We start from the raw sequence: 8321 nt of genomic DNA on the forward strand, positions 1-8321 counted from the left end.
TATAATTGATAAATAATGGAGTACAGAAAGAGAACAATTTTGAACCAAATTTTACATGCAATTTATTTTCATTCATTGGAGATTGGACAGACCTTAAGTTTAGAAATTACTTTTATTATATATTTACTTTATTTTTTATTGATTGGTTTTTTCACTGATAATGATAACTGTTAATTAACTCCTCCTTTTTTCTGATAACTAACATATGTATTTACAAATGTGTATGATAGAATGTGTAGTTTATGCACACCTAAGGGTAACCAAATATGCATGTGTATTTATATTACCAATTCTAACTGAACTGTGCTGTCAAACTACAGATACTCACTGGACTAACATCAGTGTCTGAAATATGTCACTGGTATTGTCAATATCTGTGAATGTGTGTAGAGATCCCGTCATAAAGGGCCAGTAGGGATAAGGCTGCAAAGTAACAATGACCTGAGATACAGTTCTAGATATGCCATTAGCATAACCATTTAAACCCAGTGATTTTGTCATTAATCTCCTCCACCTTTGGGTTGTGTCGGGTAAACTTTATGCTTCTCTCAAATGCCTGTTGAATCAACGTCACGAAACTTGCAGTTTTTTTAGTGCTAATGATAACTGCAACTACTGCTACTTTGTATTTCATCCGTTCATTTTTGTTATGATGACGTTTTTTCAGATGTCTTCTAAGATTTGTTGTGTTAAAACAAGAAGACACCATTCCTCCCCGTGAATACTTGCAGCACAAGTTGCAATTTCGTTATCCACCCCTGTAAACATCCACACCAGTGACACCATTTTTAATTTCTTGTTAGCTTGTTGCAGCTGCGCTTCTTCTTCTTTTCTGTAAGTAATGGCAATTGCCATGCCGCCACCCACAGTGCCACTGAGTCAGAATGTGTAGGATTGCTTAAAGGTAAATGACAGGAACATTGAATAGTTGTTTTTAGTGGATACAATTGTATTATCAGAATAATATATCATCATAAAAAAATAATATATTAACAGCTGATTATTTATCTCACTAATATATATTTTGCATCCCTTATCCTGTACATACAATCAGAGATTTTGTGATGCTCCCATGACTAAATACTAGATAGGTTACATTTCTAATGAAATAATGATAATAATAATAATAATAATGATAATATAAAAATAATGATTTGCTTCTAAAACTTGCATAATTTGTTCTATACTTAGATTTTATTAAAAGCTGGGGATTGTGCACTACACCTGTGGAGATACACTGGTCAAATTATTTAGATTATCTTTAATGTGGAATTTCCTGTTTTTTTCTGTCACCTGGTGTTAGCTATTATTTTATTGATAGTTTGTTCAAACAAGTTTGTTTTTTTTCCCTGGTAGAGCAACAGACCTAATAAGAGTCAATGGTTTTTCACCAACATTTTCTTTGAATAACTCCCTGGGGGTTAGAGCTACCCATATCACCACCATTAGAAGCTCTACCTGATAGTTTCTGTTGCAACATCTTTTTCAGGTTACACACACAGCCCATTACACTCTGTAGTGTATTGACCACCAAATCCCCAAATGTTTCCTTAATCAATACAGCAGACAGAGAAAGTAGACAGGGGAAGGGCTTGTGTGTGTGTGTGTGTGTGTGTGTGTGTGTGTGTGTGTGTGTGTGTGTGTGTGTGTGTGTGTGTGTGTGTGTGTGTGTGTGTGTGTGTGAGAGAGAGAGAGACACAAAGCCAGGATTAGGCCTGATTAGGGCAGTTTTAACATGTCCTGCTGATTAGGGGCCAGTGGATCTGACCGCTAATTAGCTGTGAAGTGTGGCTGGCCGCACAGACAGGACAGCGGCAGAAGGAGGGGGTGGCAGCCCAAACTCCCCTCTCCATCGTCCCACCCTCCCGCTCCTTCTCCACTCTCCACCCCCACAAAAGGGCTGTGGGGCTCTTTGATTGGGTGCTCTGCATTGTGGAGAGTGGAGTTGAAAAAGAGTCTCATTTCCCCTTTGCCGTGGCACTACCCCCTGCAGGCTGGAGTCAATGTACCCTTTCTGTGTCTTCGTATGACCAGCTGGCTGCAGCGGGGCAAATAAACACTCCAGATCCACTGGCCAGTGTGACTCCCAGCTGAAACAGAGCCTTTGTCCCATGTGGATTGTGCCTTAATTGGAGTCCCCGAGACAAATTCTCAAAGTGATTGTCATTTGCACTGATGAGTTTTTAACAGACAGATAATACACAAAAGATACAAGTTACAAGTAAATAATAGGCCAGTGTTAGACCACTGGAAGAAAGGAGGGAGGCTTTCCTTGTTTCTTCAACATACAACACAAAGATGGAGTCAGATGAAAATCAGAAAAATACAAACGTTAAAATTCATGCACTAATAAACATTGTAGAAGATACCACATTGCTAATTTACAATGTTACAATGTTACAATGTCATTTGGCAGACGCTTTTATCCAAAGTGACGTACATAAGAGAACAAGAACAACACAAGCAAAGATCTAGACAAGAGGAAACAAGATCAGTAAGAGTAACAAAGTGCTTCAAATCTATTTGGATGCAGGTACTGCCAAGCAGTGTGAAGGCAATGCACAAAAGTAAGTAAATATTTTTTTATTTATTTTTTGTAAAATAAAGAACATCTACAATGAAGCAGCCAAACAATTTGAGACCTTCCATTATCATAATCAACAATTAACTTGTCATCACCACAATAATTACCCACGTACCAATTTGTATAATAAAACATTGTTGAGCTGAACAGAATGTATCAATTATATAATAACCACACTGAAGAGATTCTTTTTTTTATTTTGCAAAACTATGTGCATTATTTGACTTTTTGATCAATGGTTATAGAAAATAATAAAAGTTTTAAAAGAAGGAGGAATAATCTATATGTGAGCTGGTGTGTTAATTTGACCGTTAATTGCTTTTTAACAAGAATTCTCATTTCGTGATGAGAAAAAAAAAGACTTTTTATCTAAAAAAAATGTAATTCCATTTCCTTCCTATTTTACAGTGTATGTCAGTAATAATCTCATAACCCCTCCAATTTGTAGCGTGACCCCTTCTGTAGTTCCATTGCCCTGTTATTGGATTGTGTTGAAAACTGGTTCTTAACTTGGAAAAAGATTAAATAAATAATGCCTCAACCCTTAAAATGAATGTGTTATAATAACCCAAATAATTAGGGCATCACATTTATATTTTAGGCTGATAATAAAATTGCATCCTGGGAAATGTAATGAAAAAAACATCAGATTTCCTGAATTTCACTTTAGTGATGTAACTTTGTGTATTTGGAGAATCTGGATGGAGAGCAGCTGTGTCCATCCCTCGCCGTCATTAGCTGCCTCCACCCTAAGACCCCCTGACCACAGCGACTCAAGAGGAGGCAAGGAAAGAGAGTAAAGAAACATGGGATCTGGGGATGTAATCCTGTTTGTCCTTGGGGTCACATGCTTTACAGAGTGGAGCTTGTCAGCTACAGTCTGGAAGTTTATTGGAGGGACAAACAGCAGTCTAATTGTAATTCCCTTCTGGAGAGCTGTCAGTGTCCCCTGCTGAATGCTGGAGAGGAGACAGGTTGCTGCAAGATGATAATTGAAAAGAAAGTGGGTGGTCCTCTTTGGCCCCTGTGGCCCTCTGGGACTGCTATATTGAGACTCCTGCGTGTTTTGGAGGGGGCAGATTACAGAATGTTATATTCTAAGAAACGATTATGTGCTTCTGAGCTTAATTTGACAGACGTAGCCATTGAGTGGTGGATGTTTCTGTTATCTTTTGCCATTCATGTCCATTTGTATGTTTGTGCTTGTGTGTGTCTGTTTGCTGTTAGATCATTGCCCCCCATTAACTAGTCGTGAGAGCATTTTTTTTACAAACATATTTAAAATGTTATCCTTGAATGCAGTGCGCATTTTTTTATCTTGCAAACACATTGCCTTGTGTGTCATGAATGCATCATGCAGACCTCAAAAAAGGAACCAGACCTCTCAAATTAAAAAGCATCACTGTGAGCATCTAAATACATTTTCTATTTTGAGATTCAGATGCGTCTATAAAAAACATAAAACAATAAAAAGTAACACACACTTACAGGCACACAGACACATACGTAGATAACTGCTTTAACACACTGATCTTATCCATTGCCTACCTTCATTGAACTGCTCTTCAGCCCTGGCCCTATTAACCAGTCATCCACAGACTGGCAGCTGGCCATTACTGTGGCAACAGTGAGCTGGGAGAAAACTGCTGCTGGTTCAAAGTAAAGAGGAGTGTTGTGAAGGACAGAGATGAACTCCTTTGTCCTCTAAATACGTCTGTTCATATTTCTGAATACAAAAACTCAATTTCTTACTCATTTTTACTCGAACTAAACAGATTTCGAGGTGACATTCAAATGTCTTTTATGCTTGTTTGATTTTCTGTTTTATCGTTAAGGGCAGATTGAAACCCATTCCAAGGATGGAGTATAATTATATCATGTGAAGCCCTGCAGATTTAACAGACAGACAGACGGGAGTACTCTGAATGGCTTACAAATCTCTTGTAGAGATGCTTGTCCTTCATGACATGAAAAATGTTAGTTTCTGATGTTTACATTCTGGAGTAATTTCACCCCCTGAGTTCCGTCTCTGTGCTTTTTTTCTTCACAGTGTGTTATGGTAGATGTTTAAAGTCTGATTGATAAACTATGTGGCATAATTATTCTATAAGGGTATAAGATATTTTATGCATAAAAACACCCTCTCGATATACATTAAATGATACATAATGTATATTATACTCCTTGCTGCACTGTTCATGCTGATGTAAATCTCATAAGTCAGTGTCATCTTTAAAAGGAACTTGCATGCAATTTGTGCACACATCTGTAGCCAGAATGCTTCCTTTAGGGCTGCTTTTGATAAATGTAGTGCTAAAAGTGTTAATTAAAATAAATAAATAAATAATGTGATGATAACTGTATTAATGCACTTTTTTAGTGTCATTTGTCATTTACACTCACAAAATTAGATGTGGATTTAAGGATTGAGAGGTCAAAGTGTGTATAAATGTTTGACATTTTGATTAAAATGTAGGGATCAATTATACAAATGTTTGAGCATCACGTGCTTACAAAACATGAGGTTTGAAATGTCATAGATACCCTAATAAGTTAGAACACAGTGCACCTCTCCTGTCTTAGACTACACATGTCGACACTCAATAGAGGCTCAGCAGTAATAGATTTTGGAATTGGCTAAACCAATTTCTTTAAAGACGAGTTTGTGGGACTTAATGAGGCATAACTAATGGAGGTCCCACAATCATCCGTGCCATGCTGGAAGCACAGAGCAGGACAGAGCGGCCATTGATTCTTGCTTCAAACCTCTTGAGTTCCTAATCAGCTTCTTTGGTTGTGCGTTTCAGGCCTGACAAACCTATTGTTGGCCTGTGTCACTGGAGGTCAGTAGTTATTAGTGGCGACTGAAAACAGTTTCTCTAACTACTTATGAGCGAATTGAATAACATGCATAGGGAGACTTGGAGGGGGGATTAGACTGGCAGCACAGCGAGTCCGGACGGCGCAGAGGAGAATGTGACATGGTTTTCTAATAAGGGATGCCCCCCCCCTCACATCCACCCCCTTTTCACCACTCACACTCATACACAATCACACACTCCTAACCTGGTCCTCCATCCTTCATCCTCTGCCCCCGCCCCAACAGACATTTGTGAATAGTCTTCAAAAGGTTCTGGCCCTGCGATGCCTCATATTGCTAAAATGCTATTCATAGTAAGAAATGGAATTAGTCAGCGCAAGTCCTGGAATAGTCAGTAACTTTGTGTGTGTGTGTGTGTGTGTGTGTGTGTGTGTGTGTGTGTGTGTGTGTGTGTGTGTATGTGTATACGTGTTCATTAAAGTGAATGCTATCATCACACCAAAGGCGATGGAAAAGTATGGTTTATGTATTTAATTTCATGGAAATCTATTAGAGAGAATTGCTTGCAAAGTCCTTTGACCTTCTTGAACATTTTTCCCCTCTAGTCTGCAGGAAGATGATTATTTGCCGGGTATTTTTTTTTCAATCTGAAAATGACAGGAATTAGGGAACTTTTTGCCCCTCTGGGTCACAGACTTGCAGACTTACAGTGACTCATTCTGTGGGAACCAAACAAGATCCAGCTGATACAGGTGTGTCATAGAGAAGAGGGAGATTGTCTCTCCTTGGCAGAAAACAAGGGCAATAGTCTAATTAAAATCTCGCTCTGTGTCTCTCAGAACTTGCCAATTCATTGCATTCATCCACACAGGGAGATGAAAAGCAGACCTCGCCTCCTCTAATCATTTCATGAGGGTGAGATTTGGGGACTATTTCCAGGGAAGGAGGGAGGGAGGAGGTGGAGAAACTTGTGGGAGTAAACTTTGAAGATCACTGCTGACTTAATATCTGTTAGCAATTATTAGCTGTACCATATGTTTGCCTCTATTTTATCATAGTAAACATCATAGGTAAAATGCATTATTTTGAGTTACATGGAGCCACTCAGCTAGTGTGTTTTTAGGCAGCATTCTAGTCATCAGTCCCTATTTAGTAAAAAAAGAAACAATGTCACTTCTGCTTTACCTTTTCTAATTTGCTAAACTAAAAGATGCTACACTATTTATGATGAGAGTTATATGAATGACCTATGTTTATGTGTATACTATGCACCCAATAATGTTAAGCCCTTGCCAATTAGCACTCTCTGGGTTTCTAGGTCGCCATGGCCAATTGAGGAACACATCAATAGGACTTGAAAAGGTTTCTCTGTGATCAGACCTTCTGACATATTAAGTAGAATAATGGGGAGGAAGGGAGTTGGGGTATGTGGGTGGGGGGTTGCAGAGACTGAAGCAAGCCTTCCTTCCACATTCACATTATGCAGTGCAACCTGCAATTACCTGAGAAGAATAGTCAAACAATTCTTTACATCAGTGCATACGTTCCCTCCGCATCATGCTCTATGCTGATAGTATACATGGCATTGAGGTAGTTATAGACTCCCTCCGCCACCCATGGAAATACTAGCTCCGTGCAATACAGGCTATTTTATTGAATATATAACTTACTTGGTTGCTTTGTCTGCTATGTGTATGTGTATATGTATATGTATGTAAGCTGTGTGTGCAGGCATAAAAGGAGAAATTAATCTATTTGTATGAATGCATGCACACACACGTGTGGGTGTGCATCAACACACACAACATTTAAGCTCTTCAGCATCCACACACAGTAGCGACTGCAGCCCCCCAAACTTTCCAGACAGAAATGATGATGCCAGCACCAATTACAGTGCCCAGCCTGTCTCATATATCCTTACAAAGAGAAGTACCCCCAATAAAGCGAGGGAAGCAACAGGCACAATAGGCAGTGATTACCAAGCAAAGCCTATTAGTGCACCATAACTATAGCTATTGAAAAGAGAAAAGAATGGCTTCACCTCCACTTTCATTTTATGTGCTACACCATCGAAATCTTTGTTGACAGCTCATTCGTGCCCTCAATTTAGAGACCAAATCTATCAGAAACATCTTGCAGCATCAAAGTGTATATTATGGAATGCATTTCTCTTTTTAATGCTCTTATCAAACTCCATTCTGGTGGAACTGTCTCACTCAATTCAAAATGTCAGGTGCATATTGGCTCTGATGCTTCCTTGGAGTGTGGAGATGATAGCACATATACATACAGCTGCCAGGTATGTGAAGGAGTTGAAAATGGGGGCTCTCCAAGGTCTCCATTGAGACACACTGATAGCCATCATCATCATCCCAGGGTGTCATCAGCAGAGGGATTGAGAAGTAATTTCCAAACGTGTTTAAATGACCACAGGAAATGAAATGTTAGATCTTATTATCAGCCGCAGCTTGTGTAAAAAAGGTTTTGGAGGACAGAAGCAAAGGGGAACCGACACTGATGCTAAGTGATGACCTTAAACACTTTGGAGTTTGTTTGCTCAAATCATTCATCTAGCGTACAGAAAGAAGCTGATCCGAATGAGGCGTGTGTGTGTGTGTGTGTGTGTGTGTGTGTGTGTGTGTGTGTGTGTGTGTGTGTGTGTGTGCGTGCGTGTTTGTGCATGTATATGTGTGTGTGCGTGTGTTTTGGTACAGTATGTGACAGTATGCTGATGGGTATATTGAACGTTTTCTACCATGCAAGAAAAAAATATGCCATAATTATTAGGCCTATCTAAAATATAATGAACTTTAAAAAGAGATATTTCTACTTGTAAAAACACTGAAGCACTTTAAAAGTCTTCACATTCTAAAAATTGTGTCATATATTTCGACATGAATATTTCGTATTCCATCA

The sequence above is a fragment of the Notolabrus celidotus genome, chromosome 22, assembly GCF_009762535.1.
Source record: "Notolabrus celidotus isolate fNotCel1 chromosome 22, fNotCel1.pri, whole genome shotgun sequence".
Lineage (NCBI taxonomy): Eukaryota > Metazoa > Chordata > Actinopteri > Labriformes > Labridae > Notolabrus > Notolabrus celidotus.